Consider the following 17,851-nt stretch of genomic DNA (forward strand, 5'->3'; position numbering starts at 1 on the left):
AGCAATCTAGTTGTTCATTAGGATACTGTTGAGAGGCAGAGGCCAGGGGCACGGACTCTGAAAATTGAAGGCAGGTAGGAGGGTGCAAAGGCAACAATTTAACCACACTGAGCAGGCAGGAAGGGCCGTGGAAGCACAACAGACTATGGAGGGCAGTGGAAAGGGGGGCAGGGGCAACAAACCAACAATACAGGACTTGCAAGAGAGGCTGTTGGAGGGAAGATCTATTACGGGTCAAGGAAGCTAGGGGCGGTCCCCAGAGCCCCGGGAGCCACCACAGAACTGAGCAGGAGAGTGAGTCAGGGACAAAAGGGGCACCTTAATTTGAGCCGGGGTGCCTAGGAACGCTTGCTCCAAAAATGAAGAAAACAGACATATGAGACATGGAATTGGAGGCAGAATACAATGGCAGTTTAATGAGAAGATGCAACTTCAAAGAAACCGCAGAATAGAGACATAAAGTACAAAATACAGAATCCAGATAATCATACAGCTGTCATGATATTCTCTGTATCTCAATTAATGGACTGACAGAGAGAGAGAGAAAACACATCTATAAATGCATCATGAGAAACAAGTTACACCAAGGAAAATGTTACCTAGGGACACTCACATTTACTCTTAGAGCAAGCATTCCTGCAATTACAATACAACATCTTTTAAATGCAAAAGTAAAGAGAACAATGGTTAAACATAACATGACATTTCATATAGGTAAAATAGAATAAGATACTTCAAGCAAAGCAGAGCAAGACATTTTAAGCAAAGGAAGACAAGAGCTCCCAGTTCTTGGGGAAAACCTGCACAGCCTGTTAACCTACATACAGACGGCGAGGTTGTCCGTCGATATCTGTGGGTGCTCCCTTTTTATATCATTTTGTGGGCTCCTTTGCACGCTACATCTACCTACGTATGCTACCCAAAAGCTTCGTCTGCAGATTTTACCAGACATTTCGTCATTTACCCACTTAATGCTGACAATGGACTGGGTGAAAAGGTCAGTCTCTCAGGCCAATCGCTTATCGTAAGTTCCATAGAGCAAGCAGAAAATAATGGGTATTGTACAGGAATTCAATATATTCATGTATAAAATCTCCTCAGTTCTCCTAACTTGACGCTCTGCGGTTGCCACTTCCTTAAAAGCGGGAAACCTGCCCAGGAAGCAAGTACCAGTCCAGGATGCAGCCTACTGTATGTCGACAGCTTCAGGGGGATGTTGAACTTTGATACCGAGCACGGAGCACTCGGGTAGGGTGGGGGCTACTAGTTTGGAGCAGAAGGCCTCGCAGACCTGCCTTCAGACTGCTATACACTAAAATTGCAGAGCTATGGTCAATTTAACAAAGAGGCCTACATATTGAACAGAAGGGCCTACACAGGGGTGTTATGCTGGCTGAGTGGTAAGGATGTCTCAGGATAATTATATAGCAACACAGGACCCGCTGGTCAATTTAATACGGCCTACAAATGCGGCTGGCAGGGCAAGGACAAGGGTCTCATACTTCAGGTGTGGACAGAACGGGCCAGGGGCCCCCTGTGATACAAAATCTACCCTCCTTCAAGGCTGTGGCAATGTAATAGACCATTGTGGGCAGAAGGAAGAGGCAATGGTAGTACAACCATACATGCCAACAGACCCGATTCAGCCAGGAAACGTCCAATGTTTTTAAGCTCAAATGGGCTTTATTTGATCTGTCTCCTGTCTACAATATCCTCTTTTTCAATGTAACTCAAAGGGGAAAATCAATACCCCAGTTTTTTTTCAAAATCTCCCTCTTACCAAGTTCAAAATGTTCGCAAGTATGGTACATTGGATCATGGAAGGAAATGGGATAGGGACATGGACTTGGATAACAGAGGACAGGAGAGACATGGAGAGGTGCACCAAACTGACCCTGCAGGGCAGGCATCAGGGTTTGCAGCAGCACAATACACCACACAGGGCATGCAGGACGGGAGTGCAGCACAACAATCCATAGAAAGCAAGAGGGAGGGGACAGGACCATGCACATGGACAACAGAGAACAGAGGGGCAAGAGGCAATGGTAGCTAGCTGACCATAATGGACAGACAGGAGAGAAGGCTGCAGCATACCAGACCATAAAGGGCAGGAGGGACGGATCAGGGGCATTACAATGGAACAGACAAGCCAGGAGGGAGGGAGTAGGGGTCTGCACATGTAAACAGAGGGCTGGGGGCAAGGGGGCAGGGCAGGAGCAGCAAGATAGCCATGGAGGTCAGGCAGGATGGGCACTAGAAGCAAGACATAACATGAAGAGCAACAGTGAGACTGTGATGGCATACACACAGACCATGGAGGGAAGGTGGGAGGGGGTCAGGGGCAGCTAACTGACCACACAGGGAAGGTGGGAGGGGCCATGGCAGCACAGAAGACCATGCATGGCAAGTGGGAGAGTTAGTGGCAGCACAATGGCTATGATGGGCAAGAAGGAGGGTGCAGGGGCATGCACAAAGGACGATGGAGGATAGAAGGGAGGGTCAGGACCTGATTGTTTTTTTTTTCCCGCTGTTAAGTGACGAGTACGATTGAAATTACTATTTTTGGTGAAATTCAATATATTCTGAGAACAGCGAAAAAGGCAAACAAATTACTTTGTGGAAATTATGCTGTGTTATAAAAAATGTATTATTACATGTTATAATCTTTTTTTTCTTCTCTTTCACACATCCACATTTTTAAAACAAGCAATTTATATGAATTTAGATTGCAATGAATATATGAAAAACATGTATACCATTTTTTATTCCTATTATTGTGAAGGTAAGTTTAAGTAAGTCTCAATATGCAGAATGACGAGGTCTGCAAGAAGCTGCAAAGTTGAAACATGTTTCTAAAAACACTCTGTTTATACGTATGTAGTTTTCAAATCTGAACATAATCAGATATCATGTGACCTGCAAAAAAGGGGTTCATAATATTTCCCATTGTACCTATTGAAGGACCGCAATCATTTCAATCATTCTTCTTTGAACATCTTTGGAGACAAAACTCTGTGCTTACCTTCTATCATTCGCAAGGAATTTTGAAACCGAAAATATGTCACTTTTTGTAACATAGTTATTGCGCAAGACACTTTCATATTTACAAAGAGAGGAAAAAGCACTCTGTGCACTTTTTATACTCCATGTAAATACAACCTCATCATACACGCCACTTTGCGTTGAAAGGGTGTTCTATAAGTGTTGTTGTGCATGATTGCACTGAATACTCATAGAACAAGACATATGTCTAGATTTATCAGAAATCATGAATCTTGATATGTGTGTGAATGGTGCACCAGTCTAAAATTGGTGTAGGAAAGCACAAGAAAGAGAACGTTTTAATTTCTCCACATTTTTATATCTTCAATGCATGCTAAAATGTTCAGCATACATTGAAGGAGAAAAATGCGTTTTCTGATTGCTTTTGTGCAGGAAGGTGTGTCTTCCTGCACAAAAACAAACAGCACATGACACAGATATCTTTGCACTGTGGTGCAAGGGTGCCTGTGTCACCACATGGCTGCAGTTTAAGCAGCCGTGCAGAGAGAAGCATAGATTTGCAACATATTTATGTACATATGTTGCATCCCTGTGCTTCGGAAGTACTACAGCACACTGCAGTTAAAGAGGTTACTGTGTGATGCTGCAGCACTCCCTAATAGTTCTGCACTTATACATTCACCATACGCTACTAATGCATTCATTCAGTCAAATACGTACTACACATACATTCATCTAAACTTTCACACACTAAAAAAGAAATGTAGCTCTTTTTTTAAACCAGGAAAGTTAGTTCTTACAAGAACTTTTTTTTTCTTCTTTCTTCTTTTATAATTTTTTTTGAGTTTTCTGAACAATTTTTAATTTTTTGGGGTTTGCCTGCAAAGAAAAAACAAAAATCAAAACAGGAGAAACCAAACAAAGAACTTCAGGGAACAATAAAAAAAAAACTAAAAAATAAAACTAGCAAATGTGACTTTCTTGCCGGCAGCAGATCAGATCGATCGACTGCTCACCATAGCACAAAGTCGCATTGCACTTAGTGCAGAGCACTTTTAAAAATTGAAATTGAGGACGGATGTCCAAGGTTTGGGCTGATGGATGCACTCTTGATGCGCTCAGCTGCGATGAGGTGGATGGCGCAGGAGCAGGAGTGTTTCTCATCCGTCGGCACTCTTCTTGTGCAAGATTGTTTGGATGAAGGGTCCTCATGTGCTTCATCATACTTGCCATGCCGCACGAGTATTTCTTGTTAGGATCCCCTCGCGACAGGACTCTTTTGCAAATCTTGCAGGTGACCAAGGTGGCATTGGTCTTATTCTGCCCCTCGGGAAAAGTAAACAATTTCCACACCACTGAAGAAAAACGTTCTTTGGGTGGTGCCTCCGCCAAAAATTCATCCTCAGAAGTATGAGGTGATGCAGGTGATGCCTGCTGCCCTGAAGCCATTTTTGGTTGAAAAAAGTTAGAGCTAAGTGTAAACTTATTCTAAAAAATCTTCTTCTCTCCAAAGAGATGGTGCTCTAAAGAAGGTCAAAGAAGAATGATTGAAAGGGGTGGGGTCTTTCAATAGTTAGAAGAGGAAGTGTAATGAACCAATCAAATCTCTTTTTTTGCAGGTTACATGGGATCCGCGCACCCTGCGCTGATGCATCACGCACCCAGCGCGCATCCGCGAAATTGAATTTAAAAAAATTATAGGATTAGATGTAAAAATATATTAGATTTAAGACTAGTAGTTTGTCTTCAATTAATATTCACATGAATGTGATAAATTATTGCATCGCGTTTTAAGTTGGGGAATTAATTCCTCTTCAATCCTGAGGGTCCCTGGGGACCAACTAGCCCACCAGGTACCTCCAGTGAGTGCCAAGGAGCTGTGTTGCAAAAAAGGATGATTTTATCAGTGATGTCATCAGTGATGTCATTTGAGATGTCATCAATGATGTCACTGACCATGTCATGAATGATGAAATATGTGACATCATCAGCAGTGGTTAGCGGCGCGCAAGATGTAGTTAGTACAACTAACTATATCGGAGGAATTTCAATGGCTTTGTTCGAGTGGAATGTCCAGCTAACTATAACACACCTAAAACCTATGTTTTTTTTCAGTGAATTTCTAAGGTTTTTTAAATGCTAATTCCTAACTATACCAGGCCTGAAACCTATGGTTTTTTCAGTGAAAAAATATATATATATATATATATATATATATATATATATATATTATCTACTGGCGGTCGCCAGTAGATAGTTATAGTTAGGACCCTGTTTCCATAGGAAATCCGCAACATTCTATTTGGAATAACTTTGGCGCCGGTCGATGAATCCTCGCGAAATTTTCAAAATAGGTGGGGCGCTACGCTCCGCTCCTACCCTGAAAGTCTCGGGGGGATTCGTCAAGCGGGGGCTGAGAAAAAATGGGGGTCCCAAAACGCGTTTTTCCCATGCATTTTTCCATAGGACCTTTAGACACAGCTACAGCCCGAACGGCTGAACAGAGTTACTTGAAATTTGGCAGAGAGGTAGTCCTCAGGTCAAGGAAGTGCCTTTTGTAGGTCTGGTGTAAATCTGTTCAGTAGTTCCTGAGAAAATAGCATTTAAATCAATATATATATGTGGGCGGAGCCTAACCACACATCTCATCCTGAGATCTGATTGGCTGTCAGCACTTCATCCAAGAAGTGTTGGCAGCCATCTTGGGACCAATATACATGATAGCACCTCATTAAAAAGCATTGCAGTTAATAGAAGGTTTTAAGACTTTAGTTACATTATAAATCATTTGTTGATCGTACCATACTCATTTTAGGAATTGTGGTATGTTCTAAGGTGATTTCACCATGTGAAAAAGCCTTCTGCTGGGATATCATGATTGAGAGAAAAATATTTTCTCATGCTTTTACCACAGAGGTTTGGAAGGTGATCTATAAGCTAAACTGAGAGCTTATGTTCTGTAAATTCACATTATCTTTCTCAGTCATGTGAGAATGAAGTCTGACATTCTCAGTAAAACATGTACATCCAACAAGGGCAGAGACTGTCAGTTGATTCCTTTGTGTTCTACTGCAGCTTTCCAGAGTGTTCCAAAGAACTACTAGAGCGCTAACCGTCCTACTTATGATAAATGTATGGCACACCTGAAGCCATCTTGCTTGGATTAAAGTGGTAACTCTTAAAACATTTAATTTAAAAAGGAACAAAATGAGGGGGTTCATTTTTCCATAAAAAGTATGATTAGTGCTGCAGAAAGAAAAATTAGGGCACATTTTGAGTGACTTCTCAAATCCTCTTCTATTTCATTAAAAAATTCTGACATGCAGACTGAAACATGCACTTTCAATACCAGCAGCAGTTTTCCCTGGTGAGCAGTAGCTTTACTACAGTGATCTAATGAGCAAAAAGAGTGCTAACATTCTGATTTTATGGCAAATGTGTGACACATTTGAATGCCTTCTTGATGGAATCAAAGTAAAAAACTGAAAGTATTTCCTACTGAGGAGACTGCAGTAAATGAGGAAATTAGGAAACTTCATAACAAATAAGTCTCCCAAGATGGCCACCAGAGACAAAAGAGCCCAAATGTAGCCCAAATATCACCCAGATGTAGCCCAAGTATAGCCCAATGACAGAATGTCCAAGAATGTTCTTAAAAACAACTAGAGCACTTACTGTCTTCATTATGACAAAAGTATGGCACACCTGAAGCCATCTTGATTGGAATAAACTGGTAACACTTAAAACATTTAATTTAAAAAGGAACACAATGAGGGGGTTCATTTTGCCATAGAAATTATGATTAATGCTGAAGAAAGAAAATGAGGGCACATTTTGAGTGACTTCTCAAATCCTCTTCTATTTCATTAAAAAATTCTGACATGCAGACTGAAACATGCACTTTTAATACCAGGAGCAGACTTCCATGGTGAACAGTAGTTTTACTACAGTGATCTAATGAGCAACTAGAGTGCTAACATTCAGAATTTATGGCAAATGTGTGACATATCTGAATACCTTCATGATGGAATCAAAGTAAAAAACTGAAAGCATTTCCGACTGAGGAGACTGCAGTACATGAGGAAATTAGGAAACTTCATAACAAATAAATCTCCCAAGATGGCCACCGGAGACAAAAGAGCCCAAATGTAGCCCAAAATCACCCAGATATAGCCCAAATATAGCCCAATGACAGAAGTGTGCAAAACACTTATTATTTTGTGTTTTTGCAGTGTTATATAGTGCAGACTTGTCAGGTATTGGAGTGCTTTACATGAGCATTGGTTACATCACACAAGAACAAATTCATTTTGGTTGTAGACATGGGGAGACTAAGTGATTTGACCAGAATCACAGAATGTCGAGCTGAAGCAGAAACTTCAACCTGGTTCCCCAGTTGCAAAGTCTGCAGTTCTGGAAGTAACACCACATCCTCTCCCCTAAGTGCAACATTTAATCAAGTTGTCAACTAGATAAAAAAACATAAAGATAACAAATAATTTAAAAGTGCTTTGTCGCTATTTGAAAACTCAGAAAATATGTCCTTATTTTAGTCTTTTAGAGCACTAACCATAATTTTGATGCCAATAAGACCCTCTCATATATGTAATTTCTAAAGGAATGCTCTAGGTATTACAGTTTTGATTACATCAAGATGATGTCAGGCGTTCCACACTTTTGTAATAAATATAGAATGTTAGCAATCTAGTTGTTCATTAGGATACTGTTGAGAGGCAGAGGCCAGGGGCACGGACTCTGAAAATTGAAGGCAGGTAGGAGGGTGCAAAGGCAACAATTTAACCACACTGAGCAGGCAGGAAGGGCCGTGGAAGCACAACAGACTATGGAGGGCAGTGGAAAGGGGGGCAGGGGCAACAAACCAACAATACAGGACTTGCAAGAGAGGCTGTTGGAGGGAAGATCTATTACGGGTCAAGGAAGCTAGGGGCGGTCCCCAGAGCCCCGGGAGCCACCACAGAACTGAGCAGGAGAGTGAGTCAGGGACAAAAGGGGCACCTTAATTTGAGCCGGGGTGCCTAGGAACGCTTGCTCCAAAAATGAAGAAAACAGACATATGAGACATGGAATTGGAGGCAGAATACAATGGCAGTTTAATGAGAAGATGCAACTTCAAAGAAACCGCAGAATAGAGACATAAAGTACAAAATACAGAATCCAGATAATCATACAGCTGTCATGATATTCTCTGTATCTCAATTAATGGACTGACAGAGAGAGAGAGAAAACACATCTATAAATGCATCATGAGAAACAAGTTACACCAAGGAAAATGTTACCTAGGGACACTCACATTTACTCTTAGAGCAAGCATTCCTGCAATTACAATACAACATCTTTTAAATGCAAAAGTAAAGAGAACAATGGTTAAACATAACATGACATTTCATATAGGTAAAATAGAATAAGATACTTCAAGCAAAGCAGAGCAAGACATTTTAAGCAAAGGAAGACAAGAGCTCCCAGTTCTTGGGGAAAACCTGCACAGCCTGTTAACCTACATACAGACGGCGAGGTTGTCCGTCGATATCTGTGGGTGCTCCCTTTTTATATCATTTTGTGGGCTCCTTTGCACGCTACATCTACCTACGTATGCTACCCAAAAGCTTCGTCTGCAGATTTTACCAGACATTTCGTCATTTACCCACTTAATGCTGACAATGGACTGGGTGAAAAGGTCAGTCTCTCAGGCCAATCGCTTATCGTAAGTTCCATAGAGCAAGCAGAAAATAATGGGTATTGTACAGGAATTCAATATATTCATGTATAAAATCTCCTCAGTTCTCCTAACTTGACGCTCTGCGGTTGCCACTTCCTTAAAAGCGGGAAACCTGCCCAGGAAGCAAGTACCAGTCCAGGATGCAGCCTACTGTATGTCGACAGCTTCAGGGGGATGTTGAACTTTGATACCGAGCACGGAGCACTCGGGTAGGGTGGGGGCTACTAGTTTGGAGCAGAAGGCCTCGCAGACCTGCCTTCAGACTGCTATACACTAAAATTGCAGAGCTATGGTCAATTTAACAAAGAGGCCTACATATTGAACAGAAGGGCCTACACAGGGGTTTTATGCTGGCTGAGTGGTAAGGATGTCTCAGGATAATTATATAGCAACACAGGACCCGCTGGTCAATTTAATACGGCCTACAAATGCGGCTGGCAGGGCAAGGACAAGGGTCTCATACTTCAGGTGTGGACAGAACGGGCCAGGGGCCCCCTGTGATACAAAATCTACCCTCCTTCAAGGCTGTGGCAATGTAATAGACCATTGTGGGCAGAAGGAAGAGGCAATGGTAGTACAACCATACATGCCAACAGACCCGATTCAGCCAGGAAACGTCCAATGTTTTTAAGCTCAAATGGGCTTTATTTGATCTGTCTCCTGTCTACAATATCCTCTTTTTCAATGTAACTCAAAGGGGAAAATCAATACCCCAGTTTTTTTTCAAAATCTCCCTCTTACCAAGTTCAAAATGTTCGCAAGTATGGTACATTGGATCATGGAAGGAAATGGGATAGGGACATGGACTTGGATAACAGAGGACAGGAGAGACATGGAGAGGTGCACCAAACTGACCCTGCAGGGCAGGCATCAGGGTTTGCAGCAGCACAATACACCACACAGGGCATGCAGGACGGGAGTGCAGCACAACAATCCATAGAAAGCAAGAGGGAGGGGACAGGACCATGCACATGGACAACAGAGAACAGAGGGGCAAGAGGCAATGGTAGCTAGCTGACCATAATGGACAGACAGGAGAGAAGGCTGCAGCATACCAGACCATAAAGGGCAGGAGGGACGGATCAGGGGCATTACAATGGAACAGACAAGCCAGGAGGGAGGGAGTAGGGGTCTGCACATGTAAACAGAGGGCTGGGGGCAAGGGGGCAGGGCAGGAGCAGCAAGATAGCCATGGAGGTCAGGCAGGATGGGCACTAGAAGCAAGACATAACATGAAGAGCAACAGTGAGACTGTGATGGCATACACACAGACCATGGAGGGAAGGTGGGAGGGGGTCAGGGGCAGCTAACTGACCACACAGGGAAGGTGGGAGGGGCCATGGCAGCACAGAAGACCATGCATGGCAAGTGGGAGAGTTAGTGGCAGCACAATGGCTATGATGGGCAAGAAGGAGGGTGCAGGGGCATGCACAAAGGACGATGGAGGATAGAAGGGAGGGTCAGGACCTGTGCACAGACAAGAAAGTTCAGGGGAAGGTGCCTCACAACAGACCACACGGGGCAGGCAGGAGGAGCAGTTGCAGCACAACAGACCAGGGAGGGCAGAAGGGGGTGGCAGTACAATGGACCATGTAGGACAGGAGCAAGAGGATAGAGGCATGGCATGTGGACAGGCAGGGTGGAGGTGGCAGGGACAGGTTACAGTCATCTGACAATGCTAGGCAGGTGGGAGGGGAGTGGCAGCTCAACAGAACACTCAGAGTAGATAGGAGTGGCAGGTCCATGGGACATGGTGGGCAAAAAGGATGGAGCAGGGGCATGCACAAAGACATCGGAGGGCAGGGGGAAGGAGAATAGGGGCAGCAAGCTAAGCACAGAGTTTAAGCAGGAGGTCAATGATGGGGCATAGAATTGGGCAATGGAGGGCAGGAGGAGTGGACTGGTACATCATACTAAATTGAGGGCAGTGGCAGCACATCAGACCATGCATGGCAGGAGGGAGGAGGCTAGTCCATGGATTCACACAACAGAGGATAGGGAGGAGGGGGATGGGGCAGCAAGCTAACTGTTCAGAGAAGGCGGGTATTAGAAACTTTATTGTTTTTAAAACATTTTGTCTGTGCAAACTACTTAAAATATGAACAAGTATGCAGCATAATCTCACTTTTATTCAGGAAGAAGAAGACGTTAGTGACTGTGACTCCGGGCTCACTTGGCAAAAACACCCCCTGACCCTCCACCCCCTATCGCAAAATGTAATGCCCGTGAAAAGGGTAGGTGAACACAGTGTTATATAGAACATAGTCCTGAGAGCACGATTGAAAATGAAAACTAGATATAGTGTATGGTATAAACTATGCACCAAAAAGTGTGATATAAGATGAACCAGGCGTGAAATATAATATGCAATACATTGTGCGCAATGACAGATTCATTGGAGAGCGCGAGATAGCAAAGGCACTAGCGCGTGCTATGCGATATGCGCCTTGGAGTGTAATATGCACAGGGCAGTGTTGTGTAACCTAACTAGTCTCTAAAGTTGTAATATAAAATATGTGCTGGGGAGTGTAACGTTGCATATGCACTGTGACAAAGATATGGATCCCAAATTGTAATATGTATGGCATAGCACTGTGCGTTATAACATAGGCATCGAGGAAGGCATGTTAGATGGGGCAATATAACCCGTGCGAAGACAAGTGTGGCATGACATTTTCACGGGGTGGTGTTACAGTGCACATGGGCTAGAGAGTGTCATAGCATATGCACTAGCTAGTGGAATACAATACAGAGGTGTGTGGCACTCGGCAGGCAATGGTGGGTGTAACACAGCATTGGGCTCTGTCAGGAGCGCGCTGTGACTCGCAAGTGATGTTCGTCCCCTTTCCAGAGAGTAAAATAAAAAGTATTACACATCCGGCAGTGGATGTGTGTTTTATTAACTGTGAGGGGGGTTTCTTGCATAGTTTTGGTCGAATTTTTGTCGAATCCCCTTTGAATGGCTTGGTGTGCATGTGTATTAAATGTGCCCGTCAATAGCTACCCATGTTTGTATAAATAAACGACAAGGGTGTCTACCGGGATTAGGCACGGTAGAGCATCAGACATGTCAGAGCTTCACTAGTGGTGTAAATACATTCCACGTGGATTAATTGCATGCATAGTCGCCTTTTAATGAATATCACGCAAATCGTCATGGTGATAGGTACGTACGGTTTGTCCAGCATGTCCTAGGTGTGTCTATAAATATATATTTTTAAAAAATAATAAAAAACAGTGGCCGGCCCTGGGGATTGGGGTCAAAAAAATATAATTAGGAGACAGGCCCTGGGGGATGGGGTCATCAGGGCCAATAAATTAGAATAAGAAGGGGAACCACACAGCCCCCCTTCTTAAAAAAATAAAATAAATAAAAGACTGGCATCGTGCCGGAGGCCATGCCCCCTCCATGCAGCACTCTGCAAACGCGCCCCCAACAGGCATCTCCAGTATGCGCCAGGGAGCTGCGCTGCAGACAGGTGTTCTGAGGCCAAGCCCCTTTTTACACATCTCTGCAACGCGGCTCTGTGGCGCTTACTGGAGGTACCTAGTGGTCTAGTGTGACCCTAGGGACCCTTAGGATTCAAGGGGACTTAATCTCTCAACTTAGAACAGCCACAGGGCGCGTTTACACAGTGGTGAAGGGAGGGGACGGGGCCTGAGGTGACGTGTGCAAACACGCACCATGGCACGTTTTAAATTGGGGATATAATTTCCCTTCAATACTGAGGGCCCCTGGGGGCTAACTAGCCCACCAAGTGCTTCCAGTAAGCGCCACTGAGCTGCATTGCAGAGAGGTGGTCCAGGCCGTGCCACTTTTTACACCTCTCTGCAACGCAGCTCTGTGGCACTTACTGGAGGTACCTAGTGGGCTAGTTGGACCCTAGGGACCCTCAGGACTCAAATGAACTTAATCTCCCAACTAAAAACGGACACAGGGCGTGTTTACACAATGGTGAAAGGAGGGGACGGGGCCTGAGTTAACGTGTGAAAAAACGCCCTGTGGCCTGTTTTAAGAGGTAGTTTTAATCCCCATGCCCTATTATATACTAGGGGCTTATAGAGGAGGTAAGGCTAATCACAGGGGGACCCCAACGCATAATGTTCCCTAGTGTATGTAGGTGTTTTCACTGTATTCTAAGTGTCTTTTAACATAGCACTGGCTCTAGGACTGGTTAGTCAGACTCAGTTACCACCAGTATCCGTCTGAAAAAGTTGAGGGTACAGGATGATTTTGCAACAAGGCTTCTTTCTGCTCTTCTTTTTGTTCTTTCTGCACGTTATCCTTCTTCCTGCACTTATCTTCCTATTTGAGGACTTCTGTTGCTTCTTTCTGCACTTCTTTTGTTTCTTTCTGTGCATTTTTTCTTCTTTCTTCACATGTCCTATCTCTGTAGGCATAGTTAGAAATTAGCATTTAAAAAACCTTTGAAATTAACAGAAAAAACCATAGGTTTCAGGCACGTTATAGTTAGGAATTAGCATTTAAAAAACCTCAGAAATTCACTGAAAAAACCATAGGTTTCAGGGGTGTTATAGTTAGCTGGACTTTTCACTTGTACAAAACCATTGAAATTGCCCCGTTATAGTTAGTTCAGCTAACTATAACTCGCGCGCCCGCAATGCACTGCTGATGACGTCACATATTACATCACTCATGACATGGTCAGTGACATCACTCATGACATCACTGATGACATCTCAAATGACATCACTGATGACATCACTGATGACATCATCCTTGTGATAGAGTGACAGACCTCCTCTCACCCAAATATAACCTTTGATACACACATTCAAAAATAGAGACTAAAATTTTCAAAACAATGGACATACCAATACCAGTTACAACAACCTCTTCAGTAATTCTAAGATCCACATACACATCCACTCATTCACCAACAGTCCAATACAGTCACTCATACATGTACTCACTCATCATATGTACTCATACACCTATACATCCTGTTACACAATGCCACTCATCCATAGAGTTACTCACACACATAGTCACTCATGCTAATAAAGAATCAAACATACATTTACTTGCATATACAGTTATACACACACCACCACACTTACTTCTACGGAAACTTACACATACTTAGTCTTTTAAACAATCACTTATAGAAACACATACTTATTCATACAGGAACTCTTTCAATCTCTCACTCTCACATATACTCACATATATACACCAATAGTCACATATACTAGTTTAAAACATATGTAGTTACTCATAAAGACACTATTGAGACAGTCATTCACTCACTAACACACCCATACACACACTCATCCACCCATACAGTCCTGCACACATACTGTGTTCAACACATACAAACAGTGAGTCACTCATTCATGCACCTATGCACTACGTAATACCCCCCACCGAACCATGCAGACACTCAGACTGATACTCAAAAAACCAACTAATAACCTATATAGACACCCATGTAGCTACTCACCAACCCATGCAGCCACTTATACACAAAGTGAGAGACTGATACAGATATTTACATATTTAAACATTACTCACTAAGCCATGTATTCACTATGATACACCTAATCAGTCAGTTACACAATCAATTTTTCAAAAACAAATCATCCATTTAGACACTTATATACCCATTTATTCTTCCATCGACCTTGAGATATACATATATAAAACATATTTAATAACACACATTCACTGTATGATGTCATCAGTGATGTCATCAGTGATGTCATTTGAGATGTCATCAGTGATGTCATGAGTGATGTCACTGACCATGTCATGAGTGATGTAAAATGTGACGTCATCAGCAGTGCATTGCGGGCGCGCGAGTTATAGTTAGCTGAACTAACTATAACGGGGCAATTTCAATGGTTTTGTACAAGTGAAAAGTCCAGCTAACTATAACACCCCTGAAACCTATGGTTTTTTCAGTGAATATATATATATATATATATATATATATATATATATATATATATATATATATATATATATATATATATATATATATATATATATATCTTCAAACATCAAAGTTGCCCAGGGTGGGAGAGCCCTCACGCCAGCATATTCTCGAAATGCAGGATCAGCCACAGGTACCAGCCCTTAATTTCGACCATGGCAAAAGGCTCAACAGCACCCACTTGGGCTATACTTATGGCTTTTGGACTGCATTAACCAAGATGCCTTGCGGTGTGCAAGGCGAGAGGATTCCTGCAAGAAAGGGCGGGACTCTATTTTTTGAATAAAAAGCAGATGTCCAAAACCACGCTGTTGATGTCCTCATTCTGATTGGCTCTTGAGAAAGGAAGAAATTTCGAAACGCGTCGAGCCTTTTGCCATGGTCAAAATTAAGGGCTGGTACCTGTGGCTGATCCTGCATTTCGAGAATATGCTGGCGTGAGGGCTTTCCCACCCTGGGCAACTTTGATGTTTGAATGTAACGCGGCTTGGTCCAAGTCGCGGGATTGCCCCGCTGCAGTTTGCAGACCTGTGCAGTCAGAAAACTCTGGCTCACGTTTGGGACACCAGCACTCAACTACAGGAGGTTACGTGAAGCCGCGGGTGCTGTGCCCATTTCAACCTGGACCCACTAGGGTTTTATTCATTCAGTGTGGCCCCCAACAGCACCCACTTGGGCTATACTTATGGCTTTTGGACTGCATTAACCAAGATGCCTTGCGGTGTGCAAGGCGAGAGGATTCCTGCAAGAAAGGGCGGGACTCTATTTTTTGAATAAAAAGCAGATGTCCAAAACCACACTGTTGATGTCCTCATTCTGATTGGCTCTTGAGAAAGGAAGAAATTTCGAAACGCGTCGAGCCTTTTGCCATGGTCGAAATTAAGGGCTGGTACCTGTGGCTGATCCTGCATTTCGAGAATATGCTGGCGTGAGGGCTTTCCCACCCTGGGCAACTTTGATGTTTGAATGTAACGCGGCTTGGTCCAAGTCGCGGGATTGCCCCGCTGCAGTTTGCAGACCTGTGCAGTCAGAAAACTCTGGCTCACGTTTGGGACACCAGCACTCAACTACAGGAGGTTACGTGAAGCCGCGGGTGCTGTGCCCATTTCAACCTGGACCCACTAGGGTTTTATTCATTCAGTGTGGCCCCCAACAGCACCCACTTGGGCTATACTTATGGCTTTTGGACTGCATTAACCAAGATGCCTTGAGGTGTGCAAGGCGAGAGGATTCCTGCAAGAAAGGGCAGGACTCTATTTTTTGAATAAAAAGCAGATGTCCAAAACCACACTGTTGATGTCCTCATTCTGATTGGCTCTTGAGAAAGGAAGAAATTTCGAAACGCGTCGAGCCTTTTGCCATGGTCGAAATTAAGGGCTGGTACCTGTGGCTGATCCTGCATTTCGAGAATATGCTGGCGTGAGGGCTCTCCCACCCTGGGCAACTTTGATGTTTGAATGTAATGCGGCTTGGTCCAAGTCGCGGGATTACCCCGCTGCAGTTTGCAGACCTGTGCCGTCAGAAAACTCCGGCTCACGTTTGGGACACCAGCACTCAACTACAGGAGGTTACGTAAAGCTGCGGGTGCTGTGCCCATTTCAACCTGGACCCACTAGGGATTTATTCATTCAGTGTGGCCCCCAACAGCACCCACTTGGGCTATACTTATGGCTTTTGGACTGCATTAACCAAGATGCCTTGCGGTGTGCAAGGCGAGAGGATTCCTGCAAGAAAGGGCAGGACTCTATTTTTTGAATAAAAAGCAGATGTCCAAAACCACGCTGTTGATGTCCTCATTCTGATTGGCTCTTGAGAAAGGAAGAAATTTCGAAACGCGTCGAGCCCTTTGCCATAGTCGAAATTAAGGGCTGGTACCTGTGGCTGATCCTGCATTTCGAGAATATGCTGGCGTGAGGGCTCTCCCACCCTGGGCAACTTTGATGTTTGAATGTAATGCGGCTTGGTCCAAGTCGCGGGATTGCCCCGCTGCAGTTTGCAGACCTGTGCAGTCAGAAAACTCCGGCTCACGTTTGGGACACCAGCACTCAACTACAGGAGGTTACGTAAAGCCACGGGTGCTGTGCCCATTTCAACCTGGACCCACTAGGGTTTTATTCATTCAGTGTGGCCCCCAACAGCACCCACTTGGGCTATACTTATGGCTTTTGGACTGCATTAACCAAGATGCCTTGCGGTGTGCAAGGCGAGAGGATTCCTGCAAGAAAGGGCGGGACTCTATTTTTTGAATAAAAAGCAGATGTCCAAAACCACGCTGTTGATGTCCTCATTCTGATTGGCTCTTGAGAAAGGAAGAAATTTCGAAACGCGTCGAGCCTTTTGCCATGGTCGAAATTAAGGGCTGGTACCTGTGGCTGATCCTGCATTTCGAGAATATGCTGGCGTGAGGGCTCTCCCACCCTGGGCAACTTTGATGTTTGAATGTAATGCGGCTTGGTCCAAGTCGCGGGATTGCCCAGCTGCAGTTTGCAGACCTGTGCAGTCAGAAAACTCCGGCTCACTTTTGGGACACCAGCACTCAACTACAGAAGGTTACGTAAAGCCGCGGGTGCTGTGCCCATTTCAACCTGGACCCACTAGGGTTTTATTCATTCAGTGTGGCCCCCAACAGCACCCTCTTGGGCTATACTTATGGCTTTTGGACTGCATTAACCAAGATGCCTTGCGGTGTGCAAGGCGAGAAGATTCCTGCAAGAAAGGGCGGGACTCTATTTTTTGAATAAAAAGCAGATGTCCAAAACTACGCTGTTGATGTCCTCATTCTGATTGGCTCTTGAGAAAGGAAGAAATTTCGATACGCGTCGAGCCTTTTGCCAGGGTCGAAATTAAGGGCTGGTACCTGTGGCTGATCCTGCATTTCGAGAATATGCTGGCGTGAGGGCTCTCCCACCCTGGGCAACTTTGATGTTTGAATGTAATGCGGCTTGGTCCAAGTCGTGGGATTGCCCCGCTGCAGTTTGCAGACCTGTGCAGTCAGAAAACTCCGGCTCACGTTTGGGACACCAGCACTCAACTACAGGAGGTTACGTAAAGCTGCGGGTGCTGTGCCCATTTCAACCTGGACCCACTAGGGTTTTATTCATTCAGTGTGGCCCCCAACAGCACCCACTTGGGCTATACTTATGGCTTTTGGACT

Source organism: Triturus cristatus, chromosome 10 (assembly GCF_964204655.1).
Source record: "Triturus cristatus chromosome 10, aTriCri1.1, whole genome shotgun sequence".
Taxonomy (NCBI): Eukaryota; Metazoa; Chordata; class Amphibia; order Caudata; family Salamandridae; genus Triturus; species Triturus cristatus.